The sequence below is a fragment of the Aethalodelphis obliquidens genome, unplaced genomic scaffold, assembly GCF_003676395.1.
Source record: "Aethalodelphis obliquidens isolate GAN/ISIS:26980383/991018 unplaced genomic scaffold, ASM367639v1 scaffold27, whole genome shotgun sequence".
In the NCBI taxonomy this organism is placed as follows: domain Eukaryota; kingdom Metazoa; phylum Chordata; class Mammalia; order Artiodactyla; family Delphinidae; genus Aethalodelphis; species Aethalodelphis obliquidens.
The window spans coordinates 14,674,388-14,688,653 of NW_020837971.1; the positions used below are offsets into that span (position 1 = coordinate 14,674,388).

The window sequence follows — 14,266 nt, forward strand, 5'->3', positions numbered from 1 at the left end:
AAAGAAAGAAAGAAAGAAAGAAAGAAAGAAAGAAAGAAAGAAAGAAAGAAAGAAAGAAAGAAAGAAAGAAAGAAAAAGAAAAAGAAAAGGAGATGTGTCTTCTAGTTCTGTCTACAGAGAAGGCCTAAAAACAATGATACCGCAGTAACAATGAGCACATCTAGAACCCATATCTTGGTTACTAAATACCATTCTCTACTAAAAGGAATCAAAACTCCTTGAAGAAATGGCTGATTCCAGAGAAAGTATACAATGAGCCTGAAACATCTTTTGGTACCAGAACATAGTAAAGTACTCAAAGAATAACAGAGACATCTCAAAAGGGCACAGGAAGGGCACAGATGGGAAGCAACTCGAAGGGACTCCTAATGGCCAAGTCAGGACCACTCTGAGCAGCACAATGAATAACACTAGTTATTGATTATAGGACACTGAATAAAATAGGCCTTTATGATTCCATCGTGATATAAACAACAAAGATTACATTTAAGCCAATATCAGCATAATAAGAAGAAGCCGCTGAATGAGAAGAGTCATGAGAATTCCGGGCATTGGAAACCACTAGTGTAAGGGTTCCTTGGTAAAGATGACCTTGGCGTGTTTGAGAAACAGAGAAGGCCAGTGTGGCTGAAGTGTTCGCAGTGGGCACAGGAAGAGTTGTAATGAGATAGAGACATAGAGAGAGAAAAAGAGAAAGATTATTACAGTCAAGAAATTGGCTCACATGATCATGGAAGATGGGAAGTCTCAAGATCTGCAGCAGTTGGGAAGATGCCAGTCATGCCCTTCCAGTCTGAGTCCAGTCCTGAGAACCAGGAGAGCCGACGGTATAAGTTTCATATGAGTCTGAGTCTCAAGACAGGGGAAGACCAATGTCCCAACTCAAAGAAAGTCAGGCAGAGAGAGAGAAAATTCTCTTCCACTCAGCCTTTCTGTTCAATTCAGGCCTTCAACAGATGAGATGAGGCTCACGCATCTACCCATTGGGGAGGGCTATCTGCTTTATTCAGTTGACTAATTCAAATATTAATCTCATCCAGAAACACCCTCACAGACACACCCAAAATAATGTTTAGCCAAAAAATCTAGTCAAGTCGACACATTTCTATGTGACTTTGAGCAAAGTTGCTTCATCTCGGAGACCCTCAAGTACTACATTTCCCCACTGGGCTATAGGTTTAAATTACAAGCAAAATCCTTGGCACATTTCTGTCCAGTGGGAAGGGCTTGACAGTCAACAGTATCAATCATATCCACCACAGTTACGATACCCTCGGAACTTTGTGTTAAACCCCAGAACACTAGTGCTTTAAATACATTATCTCATTTAATCCTCACATCTAACTTACGAAGTGTTTTTACCCCCATTTTACAGTTAAGTAAATGGAGGCTCAGTGAATTGTACCTTGTCCCACGGTCACTCTTAGTCCATAAAGCTAATATTTGGACCAGACGTTCTATTCCTAGGGCTAGCTCTTGGCTCTTAGGCTACACTGGCTTTCCTGTACAAGTCATGTAAATTACGTAAAAGTTAATGAGCTCGCCATTATTACTTATTTTAATTGCTAGCATTGCAATAGCAGTATTGTCTATTATTTTTATTAGAAATACAAAATATTTCATCAATGTTGTGTGTTAAATAGGTTTTTTATAAGGTAGCCTGGAGACCCAATTGCCATTTATAATACTGTTTCTGAAAATGTGTTCTGAATTTTAAACACCCAAACTAAAAATAAGTGTTGAGTGGTAACGTGTTTCCAACTTGGGGGCTATCTACTGAAATTAGCAATACTGGGTCATGTTGATTCTGGGTTCTTTAACCAAAGAAGGGCTTTTGTGTTTGTTTGGTTTTTACTTTTTAAAGACAGTGATAAGAAAGGCCACACCAGGTTCTCTCAGAGTTAGTTATCCCTATTGTTGAAAAGGCTGGTCATAGGACATACAGTCAACAGCACTCACTCCAAACCCCCACTCCAGTCTGTTGACACCCCAAATGTATGCAAGCTCCTGAGGAGGGGAAACTAACAGAGTTATAAGCGCAAGATTAGACGTGCAGGAGACCTTCACCCCCAACTTCCACACATGCTCACGCACCCGTGCGCGGGTCTCCTCCTGCCCACGGGGGCTCCCACTTGCCCTGCCCACTTAGTGCAGCATCTCAGGCACTGGGACTCTGGAAACAGAAGGGCCTGAGTTTGACTCCCAAGTTAGTAATTAACTAACTGTGCAACCTTGGCCAACTAATTATTTAACATCTCCAAACCTCACATTTGTTCATCTGTAAAATAAGGCTAATAGTAACTATGTGTGGGATTGTTCTGGGAATTAAATAAGAATATTTACATTAAATTTTATATTAAATATATATATCTATATTTTGGTATATAACCATTACTACTCACTATTCTTATCTTTTCTGTTGTAACTTATGGGCAGTTTGAAGCGAGACATCCTACAAATAAAAGCAAGAGAGGGACTTCCCTGGAGGTCCAGTGGTTAAGAATCTGCATTTCCACTGCAAGGGGCATAGGTTCGATCCCTGGTCGGAGATCTAAGATCCTGCATGCCATATGGTGTGGCTCCAAAGATAGATAGATAGATAGATAAACAGATAGATAGATAGACAGATAGATAGATAAATAAATAAATAAAAGCAATAGAGAGGGTGGATTGTCACCAAAGCCCTGACTAGGGAAAGTTGGAGAAGAGGCGGAGGAGAGAGGAGACGGGAAGGGGATTCCCATACGTTTGCTCATGAAAAATCAAGGCTCAGCCAGAAGTGGGATTCCCATTAGTGAGGATTTCCAGATTCAGCTTTCATTTATAATTTCTGCCCTGAGGATGTGCTGATGGGAAACAGAAATAGCTTTATTCCACCTGGGTTTTACGCAAAGTGTTTATTAGCTGCTGCAGGCGCTGGGCTCTTCAGTGCTGAGCATCAACAGCCCGGGCTCAGGTGGGGAGACCAGGTAGGTCACTGTGTCGTTCCCGTCTCACTCCTTCTTCATCTATGTCAACCTTGGAGAAAGCCTTTTAGTGCCAGAACTCATCCTATACTCACTTTCTGAAAAATTAATTCAAATTTATTAGCTAATATCTTTAACTGCCCCAAAGAGTGTTAGACTGGGGTCTTACAAAATACACCACTATTTTAAAATACAGTTTAAAAACCACATGGTAATAGCATAACGGAAGGATCCATAAATTAGGAAAGAGCCATACATTCTCTGGAGCAAACTGAAAACTCTGGTCTATAAGACGCTTCAATCAGATCAGGAATTCTTGCGTATCCTCAGTTCATCCAAAAATACAATTGAAGAAAGTAGAAATACAAGTAATGGAGATCTTTTAGCACCTGGTCGTTCTGCTGACGACCTGTCAAAAATACAGCCTGTATTAAGTCAGTCAACAGCAAAACCTTCTGTTGTATTTTGTTCAGTTGATTTGTGTTTAGGTCATATTTCCATGCTTTTTTTCATCCTTGTAAAATATACCATATTTTGAGAAATAAAAAAATCAGTAAGATGAAGGAATAATATCCAATTTTATTTTTCATTTCCTTTAACCTACTGTAACTCTGGTATTTGACTTGGAAGCCCTCTTCTTTTTTTAACATGTTACATCATGTTTCTATAACATGGTTGTGCTAATGTTAAAGTATTGAAAACTTTTTTTTTTTTTGCGGTACGCAGGCCTCTCACTGTTGTGGCCTCTCCCGTTGCGGAGCACAGGCTCCGGACGCGCAGGCTCAGCGGCCATGGCTCACGGGCCCAGCCGCTCCGCGGCATGTGGGATCCTCCCGGACCGGGGCACGAACCCGTGTCCCCTGCATCGGCAGGCAGACTCTCAACCACTGCGCCACCAGGGAAGCCCCTTGGGTAAGTTTTGAAAATATTTTCTCCTAATCTGTAGCATGACTCTTGTTTCCTTCCTTTCTTCCTTTTTTTAAAAATTTTTACACAAAAGTTTGTAATTTAATACAGTTGCATTAATATGTTTTCCTTTTTTCTATCTTTGTCTGAGGTGCACTGCCTATGCTGATACCATAAAGATATTCTCCTTATCTTTTTTCCGAAGCATTATCCCGTTCCCGCCATCATCTTTAAGTCAACGTTCACCCTGGAATTGATTTGGAGACACTGTATGAGATAGAGAGCTGATTCTATTTTATTTTTTTACAGATGGATAACCAGCTCTGCCCGCGTCCTTTATTAAACAGCTCATCTATCCCCACCATTTTGTAAGGCCAGCTCTGTCATAGGTCAGTTTTCCAGGCACATGTGAGTCAATTTGTTGACTCGGTGAAGTCGGCTTCTGAATCCTGCACGAATACCGTGCTGCCCGAGGTGCTGTGGTTTCTAATACCTTGTATCCCAGAGGACAAAACTCCCCTTCTGATGTCCTTCTTCAAAAACTTTGCTTTGGCCATTTGTTGCCCTTTTTACTTTCTAAGTGTCTTCCAGATTCAGCTTGTCAAATTCTATGAAACCCTCTTTAGGTTTGAAATAAAACTATAGTGAGTTGCATTGAAATTCCTTTTATTAACATTATTTATGGCCGGGTCTTATTTTTTCTACCGTATTTTCTCTTTACCTGAATTTGAATTTATTTTAAATATTTCTTATTATATGTCTCTTTATGAAGTCCTATAAATCCTTTGGAATGGGGCAGGGTGTAATTACACACAATGTGTAAATAAGTGCTTGTCTGTCTCCTGTGTGTAAGCAAAGTACCACGGAGATACAATATTTTTGACAGATTTAAGATCTTGTGCATCTCTGAACATAAATTCCCATTGTACAGTAGGCTAGATATAAAAATCAATCCATGTACAATGTGTACAAAAAGGTGGACTAAACGCACACTACTCAAATGGAAAGGGCTTCTTTGAGTTGGGATGCGGGCATAATTAACCAAGTCACCAATGTCCGTTTATTTTCCTAAATACTCAATACTGAAAATGGAGAGGTATTTTGATTTCTCATTAACTAAATTCTTATTATCCTGCATTTTCATATAAAACATGAGCACAGGCACGGAGTTTCTCAGCCCACGGGTCGAATTTTTTACTTTCTCCATTCTCCTCACTCTAACTTCAAGCTAAATTCACATAACATGCACCCTCTGTGACCTTTGTTCAAAATAGCTTCACTTTCCTTTGTATTAAATGTGCTTCACCTCCTTTGTGGTACTAATAGCAGTCATTACCTCTAAGAGTTGTACTCAGCACCGAGATAATGCCCCATGGGCTGGAGATTTCAGGGCGCCTTTCACCTCATTTTTACTCTATCTCTGAGAAGCACGAAAATAGGTCCCGTTTCATCGATGGTGAAGTTTAGGTACCAAAAATCAAAGGACTTATTCCATCTCCACCATTAAAACCCTAAGGAGTTAAAAGGATGCACATACTTGGCAGTCATCTGATTAATATAATCCGTGTGGACAGCACACCAATAGGGTTCAGAATGACGCAGCTGAGTTTGTGAATCAAACCACCTCTGTGATTGCCAAGTTCTGTTTTTTTGCTATGTCTTGGGCCCAGCTGGTTTGGGGACCACTAGGCTTCTGGTCCCAGGCTCTGTCCTTTGACTCGCTCATTTCCCAGCCTTTCCCAAAAAGGGTGCTGGAGAATATAGGTTTTAAGGGATGTTGATAGATATTAAATACAATGAGATTCCTTGGTCAAACAGGTTTGAAAACATAAACAAACTATATTGCAGAATTTATATGTCACTCAATCTTCAAAAGGAGTAGAATACAGTAGGTTACACATCCTCACATTTTTTTTTTTCGGTACGCGGGCCTCTCACTGTTGTGGCCTCTCCCGTTGCGGAGCACAGACTCCGGACGTGCAGGCCCAGAGGCCATGGCTCACGGGCCCAGCCGCTCCGCGGCATGTGGGAGCTTCCCGGGCCGGGGCACGAACCCGTGTCCCCTGCATCGGCAGGCGGACTCTCAAGCACTACGCCACCAGGGAAGCCCTCATCCTCACATTTTTTGATCACAGCATTCTTTTTATTACACAGCAGAAGTCATGTAGATAGTGTTACACAAAACTAACTCTTGGGACCATCACTCGTTGTATTTCAAACAAATAAGTTATTTGAGAACCTTTTATTTCCTGAATGATATGGAAGATCTGCTACCAACGCCTGCTTGGATGGTATAATACTTACAAAAACTCTTGTATATTTTACTTAATATTAAAATACCCAGTTTAGAAACAGCAGGTCCTTTCCTCCTGACTGGGGACATTTGAGAAGGTTGGGACCTCCTCAAATTCCAGCTACTTCAGTACAGAAGACCAGACTTCAGCTTGCAGACAGTCAGCCTGTTGCTCATCAAATGGCAAGAAACTTGAATCAGAACCTTCTCCGCACCCTGACCCTTTCAGACCATCTCCCAACTTCTTGCCTTCAACTTACTGGCAAAGCGTACACTTCCTTGAACCATCACAGCTGATATCCTCAGACATTACTTCATAGAAAGACACTCCGCCCAAGGTAAAGGATGGGAAGACGCATACTATGCAACTACAGTTGCCTCTTCTGGGGATCTGAACCAATATACACATACGAGTTGTCCATTCTGTCCCAGGACCACCTAATCCTCCAACCTAAAGTTTCTTCTGAAGGAGGAACAGGATAAATGATAATGTTTCAGTCCCCAAGCCCACAGTTTAAGGTGCCATTGACTGTGCTTCCCCGTATCAGAATATTTCTGCGAACCCTTGGAAAGTTCCAAGCCAAAATCGCCAACTCAGGGACTTCTTCTGAATGACAGAGTGCAAAGGTCATTCTGCCTGGAAGAGTGTCTAAGTGTGAGTCACCTTCCTGGGTGACAGCAAGTAACTGGTTGTCTCCCTGTGGATAGTGTCAGGGAATGAGTAGAAGTTTTTCAACCTGACCAGATTCAAATTCTGGATCTATCTCCCACTAGCTGTATAGACTTTGGCAAGTTACTTCAAATCCCTGAGATTCAGTTATCTTATATTAAAATAGTGAGTAATACTCCTTCATGGGATTGCTGAAATTATTAAATAAGGTGATATATTTAAAGCATCTAGCACAGTGCCTGACACAGGGTCAGAGCTCAATCACCTGCCTAAAAAGTTCAGATCTTCTTCATCCTGATTAAATATTCATAAGCTCTATTACCTTAACTATTAAAATATATTTGTGTGTGTGTATATATATATATATATATATATATTTTTTTTTTTTTTTTTTTTTGCTGTACGCAGGCCTCTCACTGCTGTGGCCTCTCCCGTTGCGGAGCACAGGCTCCGGACACGCAGGCTCAGCGGCCATGGCTCATGGGCCCAGCCGCTCTGCGGCATGTGGGATCTTCCCAGACCGGGGCACGAACCCGTATCCCCTGCATCGGCAGGTGGACTCTCAACCACTGCGCCACCAGGGAAGCCCTATTTGTGTATATTTTATCTATATAAATAAATATTATTATAAATTATTATAATTTAAATATAATGAATATTAAATATTTCTTTATAAATATATTTATATTATAAATATTTGTTTATATTTATAATATTTATAAATATTATAAGGAATATAAAATATACATGATGATATTTATTATATATTATTATATGTATTTATTATATATATTATAAATATTTTTATATGTATATATTTAGTTCTTCCATCAGGACTGACTTCAACTAAGTGAAAAAGAAGTAAGGATCATATAGAGGATAAAACTATCAAAATTGACAGCGTGAATCAAAAGTTGAGACCTTGTTTTCAAACTGCCAAACCACCTGGTGGCTTACTAACAAAGAGACAAGTGAATCTATTGAATTCCACTTTTTTTTTTAACCGACCTAGAAATAATACATGACATTCTCTTTCCACAGCTGTGTGCCAACCACAGTGCAAACATGGTGAATGTATTGGACCAAACAAGCATCGTCCTGGCTGTGCTGGAAGAACCTGCAGTCAAGGTAGGGAAACAGTGTGACACCATCACAGTTCCGGCTATTCCTGTCCTATATAAATTATTTCCTATTTTATTATGGGGTTGGCCAAAAAGTTTGTTTGGGTTTTTTGGTAAATACTGGCCAACCAATATTTTTATTTTTTATTGAGATATGATTGATATAACATTGTATAAGTGTTAGGTGTACAATGTGTTGATTTGATCCATTTATATACTGCAACATGATTATCACCATACCATTAGTTAAAACCTCTATGGTGTCACATAAGTATCATTTCATTTTTGTGGTGAGAACATTTAAGATCTAGTCTCTTAGCAGCTTTGAAGTATGCAATACAGTACTGTTGACTATATTCACTATGCTGTGCTTCAGATCTCCAGAACTTATCCATCTTCTAGTCGCAAGTTTGTGAACCTATTGCATCTTGTCTCTTTGCCTCAAAATGAGAGATGCTAGTAAACAGTGAATGCTTCAAAGTCATACAGAGAAGGAGAGGATCAAAGACAAGACACAAAGTCTCCCACAGGGAGGATGACTGGTTCTGACAAAGGTGAGGGAGCTGTCCTTTAAAAGCATGGATCTGGGGAGGTGGGATGAAGACGGCAGAATAGGAGGATGCTGAACTCAACTCCCGTCATGAACACATGAATGTAGCCTCGTGTGGTCCTGGATGTAGACATCTAGCACGAAGGTGAGGACTGGATGTGGAAGGTGGGTACCACTGCACACTCAGAGATGTTCTGGTGATTGGGTGCCTAAGGTCCCTTTGGAAAAAGAAGAGGGACTCAATTTCTGGAAGCTGGTAGGGATCCTCACGTTGGAAGAATGAGTACAGGTAAGAGCTGAGTAGTGAGACAAGATCCAAAAAGCCGAAGTGGAGGTTCAAATAAGTCACCAAAGACAGGTATTAAAGCTGGGACCATGAGATCAAGAATCTGAAAGCCAAGGAGATGAGGACAAGAGCCATGAGGTGTGCTGAGACATCCCCCAGGTTTTCTAACTGGAACATTGTTTGAAAACATCCATCTTGACCACCAGCTTCACTTTCCAGATGAAGAAACTAGGGCCAGAGTGATAACGGACTTGCCAAGTAATTACAGCGGCAGACCATGTGCCAGGCTTCCGTGGATCGCTCCTTTCTCTTGTATTCATCAGTCAGCAGAATCATACATTCCCTGGAGAGACAGGCCTGCAGCCCTAAAAACCAGATGCTTCAGAGAAAGCAGATTGTGTCTGTCTGTGGCCTCAACTCTGCTCCAAACTTACTATGGGATCTTTCATATATCTCAGTCACTGGCTGACAGGCTGTCCAGGCCTCTGGTGAACATCTGATTAATCTGAAGATATTTTGGCCTACATCCCAAATAGTTTTTCCCTTAAGATTTTTATCATCCTTAGGTAAGTTTGAAAGTTTGCTAAGCTGGCAAATTTCTTTTACCTTCCCAACTGTGAGCAGGTAACTGAAGGATAGGCGTCCATTTCACTGCAGACTTTCATGAAGCTGCCCAGGCCTTACACACAAGGTTTGTAGTCTGGGAGTCACTGATGGGAAACTGACAGACAGCAAGAGGGACAAAGGACAAAATCCGGTTCACAGATGACCGTCTAGCTTCACCTTTCCTTGCTTCTGTTACTTATCAACTACCCATTCCATGGTCTTCAAGATGTGAAACCTGTCTTCCTCTCTAACACATGGTCTAAAAGCACGCCAGGGATATCAATAGTCAGGATAAGAGCCATCCAAAACCCCATCCTCACTTCTATTGGCTTCAGCCACCTACTTCCCTGCTCTCTCCAGGGACCATGCCATCACTGGGAACAACTCCACCTGTGGAAGTTTAAACTCCAATCTTCATGTCTCTGACCCACATCCTTCTGTTCCTCGATGCTTCCCATAATTACAGCCTCTTGGTCATAATTTCTCACCTGTTCAGTCCACACCCCAGGGCTAGTCCCCTGGATCCTCTCCCCAGATCCTCAACATCTTTGATCCCCTGGTCTTCCACCATATACCAAACCATCTGAAATCTTCCAAGGAGCTTTTCTTAATCCACCTGCTCCTCCAGCTGGGCTACTGAGGGGCTGGAAACAGCCCCATCTATGCTCTCCATCTTCTGCTGAATCCCAAGGTCCATCACTGGCTTATATACCTGTCCGTCTGCATTTCTTTTCCCGTCCCCTTTCTCTTCAGCAACTGATCTACTAATCCCCTCACACACCCTTCAACCCATTTCATCAAGACAGAGTTATTGAGAGATAGTGGCTCCAAATTTCTATTTCTCACTTACAAATACTTATGGCAATCTTTTAATCCTCTTCAAAAGATGGGTGTCTCCCTTCTTCCTCTTTCTCAATAATTGTCCTTTTATATTTCTTCTTAGTCCCATTCAATCCCATTGTGTGAAGGATGTCGCTATAATTATACTCTCTCATAGCTTCAACCTCTTCATCACTGATGGTAATTTCCTCACACCCTACAATTATCTCCCATCTAACACAAAATCAAAGCTGAAGTGCATTCTTTATTTTCTTTCACTTAAGAAATATTGACTGGGAGCCTACTAGGTGTCATCCACTATGACAGGTGCAAGAAAACTTACTGGAAAACAAGGCAGACATGACCCCCCCACACACTTCATGGAGCTTAAGGTCTAGTGAACGAGACAGATGGTATATAATGACAAACATTAAAAGAACTATAAAAGAGAAGCACAGGCTGCCACGGGAGCTTGTATCGGGGGAGACCTCCTGGGCCCAGGGTGGAGAGGTTTCTCTCTGAGAGGATAGGTTTGGGTAAGCCAGGCTCTGGCGTGGGTGTCAGCCTGCCCACCACATAGCTGGTCATTTCTTAATCTTGGTCACCACCCCTTCCTCACCCCTTATTTGGACCTCTTTTCAGAATACTCTGTATCTCTACATCCTTGACTCCCTTGACCCCTCAGCTCATGGTCATGTGGCTTCTGTTTCAGCTCTGCTTCCAGATCTGCTCTAACCATCATGACCTCCTGGCTCTAAACACATCCCAGTCTGTGTTAAATGGAAATTCACTAAGATTTCTCAAAAAAGAGACTTGTGTATATTCTCTTCAGTAACTGTGTACCTTGTGAGGGTGAACAGGACTAACATCTCTGTTACATGAAATTAGGACTGGAATGTAGGCTATAACCACCAGCATAGGAGGTGTTTTTTAGATCAAAAGTTAACAGTAGGTTAAACAGTACTTAATTTAAAAACCTCAATGGAATAAATAGACTAGGATCTAGAAAAACACAAATCATCAACATTGACTCAAAGAAACAAAAGCTTGACCTAAAAAAATGAAATCACCAAAGAATTGCCTTTAATGGTTTTACATATTTTTTTCCCCAAATGTCAAGGAGTGTATAGTCCCTGTGTTACAGACTACAGAACCTACCTCCTCTCCATTCTATGGAAGGAGCCACTAGCTCTATTTGGCTGTTGAGGACTTGAAATGGGGCTCATCTGAACTGAGATGATCTATGCAAGACTTAGGATGGAGAAGAGAATGTAAAATATCTCAATAATTTTTATACTGATTTCATGTTGAAATGATACTAGGCTAGTCTTTTATTGGGGGGTTAAACATATCACTAAAATTAATTTTACGTTTCCTTTTACTTTTTAAATGTGGTTACTAGAGAACTTAAAGTTACATATGCGGTTTGCATTATATTTTGATTGGACAATGCTGGTCTGGTAACCAACAGGGCACGTGACAAATCACCGTGGATAACTACCATGAACGTAAAAGCAATACTGAAAACAGTATTAGTGACACCTGACATTTACTGCGATTTTACTGTGTACTGGTATTGTGTTAAATATTTTACACAAACGATCTCACCTCTGGTCTCAGAACAATCCCACAGGGCAGGTAGGTAACTGCTACATCTTTTAAAAGCATTACTGTGACCTTACCCAGGTGACATGGCCGGCGTGGGACAGAGTACGTACTCTCCACCTTGACGCCCAGCCTCACCTTCATCCACCAGACGAGAATTAGGAAGGAACACGTGCAGTGTCATTCTCTTTAAGACGTAAGATTTCTTAAGCTCTCTGCTGCTGAACTTCAGGCCAGTTTTCTCATGTTCTGGGGTCAGTTCCTGGCCGTGGCCAGGGAAGAGGCTGGGTAATGCATCACCAGCTATTCAGACATGTAACCCAGGCTGAAGAGAGATGCAGGCCGGCCCACACTCAGGCTGCTGGGCCTTTGACCATTTGGAATTTATTTGCATTTCCTCTGTCCTCCTAGACAGGAACAGGCCTTTTCAAATGGGCTTAGCTCTCCAAATCCACTCAAAATGTCACAAAATTAAATGAATGATTTCTTAGACACCATGGGGAGTAGAAACCCAATAGCAAAACACTAATGGTTTCCTTTGCAGGAAGCCCCTTTGAGGATAAAAGAATTCATCTAAGAGTCAGACCCCTTCCTGGCTGGTGTGTCCGTCTGTCAGATGACAAGCCGTGGGGAGTCAATAGCACCCTCACCCCACTCCATCTGTGATCCCAGAGAACAAGAGAAGAGCAGGCCAAAGGGAAGCAAATCCCGATCCTGTGATTTCAATTACAGGGAGGTGAAAAATTATTTGATATCTGAGCTTGCTAAAGGTGCCCATTCCTTCTGCTCCAAAGATCTTTCCTGCTAAACTGAACAAAAGAGGAGAAAGAAGTTTCGATGCACATTGAGGGGAAGGGGTAGTGGAAAGAAAGCCAGCACAGCAGGCAGAGAGTTGATGACAATGCAGACAAAAGAAAGAACTTCTTAAGATTCTTTCTAAGAAACGGAATTCACACGGCACCGGTTCTTTTATTAGAACATTTCTTGCCCTCTCCCTTGCTCTGTACCTCTCACCCCAAGAATTAGATTTGGGTTTTGCACCCAGGTTGAGAGCACAGATTTGATTGTTACTCTCAAAGATAACGTCACTTGAGCCTCTGTGTCTCGGCAGCGCCGGCTAACCTGTGGCAGCCCCTGGCAGGCGTCCACCTTGGTTTTCCTGGAAACAAAATCCAGCAGGGCTTTTGGCAACGGTCTCTTTTTATACCTCAATGAAGAGACAAGCCTCCTATTAATTGCAGCCCTTGCTGGGAGAGACTTCTCACTGGGCTGAGGCAGCAGGTATATTATTCTGACTATGGAGTCCCAAGAGCCAGCATTCACACCTACCTTGACTTCCAGGTGTGATGGAGCTCAGTTATCTCAGCTCTCTGAGCCACAGTTTCCTCATCTGGCAAATGAAGGAAAACGAAATTGATCTATAGGGCTGTGTGAGGCTAAAATACATACCAGTTCCTGGGCTCACAGTAGTACTTTGTATCTCCAGAAACCAGCTCTCCTCCATGTAAAGAAAGAATCATCCTAAATTAGGCTTTCTGAAGTTAAAAATCCCTTGTTCTGGGCTTCCCTGGCGGCGCAGTGGTTGAGAGTCCGCCTGCCGATGCAGGGGACATGGGTTCGTGCCCCGGTCTGGGAGGATCCCACATGCCGCGGAGCGCCTGGGCCGGTGAGCCATGGCTGCTGAGCCTGCGCGTCCGGAGCCTGTGCTCCGCAACGGGAGAGGCCACGACAGTGAGAGGCCCACGTACGGCAAAAAAAAAAAAAAAATTCCCTTGTTCTATACAAGTTCGAATTACAGCATCCAGTAATGGTGAAACAAATGCGCCTCCATGCCCTGCTGCTAGTTCGGCACTGTTAGCGTTTTCTCTAAAATGCTTCTCCAAGCCCTGTGCATATTTACTAAACATGGTACATCACTGTCCGGTGATCAAGGAGAATAACCTCAGGTTATGTGGCAACTGAGAAAAATCGTGCCATTTTCACATTTCTGCCGCCCCATGTACTTACCACAAACATGTTGCTGTGCAAAGCTGTGTAATGATGATAATCAACATGACGTGATAGGAAATGATAACACTTTAGTATAGGAACATCTGAGGGAGAATGCCGTGTAAAAATTCTGGCATGTTTGTTCTAAAAATCAAGTCAAACTACCTTAGAGTCACATGTTATCAATGTGGTCTCTTCATCTAGACTGTACACTTGCCAAAGGCAAGAACGCCTTCCAGCATCTCTGTGTTTCCTTCAACATGTGCCACTTTGCTTGGCAAACAGTGGTTGCCTAATGAACATTTGTTACTTGGCTGATTGATTGATTAAAAACAAACCCTTTTTGTCTGGAGGCTACAGAGGCTGAAATAAAGGGGTATGGTTTTCCTTATTTCCTGGAGACTGGAAACACAGCCTCAAGTTAAGACTTTGGGCGCCATCTTTGTGCAACACTC

General features: G+C 42.1%; 1 long non-coding RNA gene across 1 annotated transcript in view; it reads right to left on the reverse strand.

Annotated features, from left to right (window-relative positions):
* LOC113629513 (uncharacterized) overlaps positions 1 to 13,186 on the reverse strand; it is a 66,200-nt gene extending 53,014 nt beyond the window's left edge. Inside the window, exons 1-2 of the long non-coding RNA XR_003436583.1 lie at positions 13,152 to 13,186; positions 725 to 805 (exon numbers count right to left, since the gene is read on the reverse strand). This is a non-coding gene — a long non-coding RNA (uncharacterized LOC113629513). The remainder of the gene's footprint in view (positions 1 to 724; positions 806 to 13,151) is intronic.
* Positions 13,187 to 14,266: the final 1,080 nt, after the last annotated feature.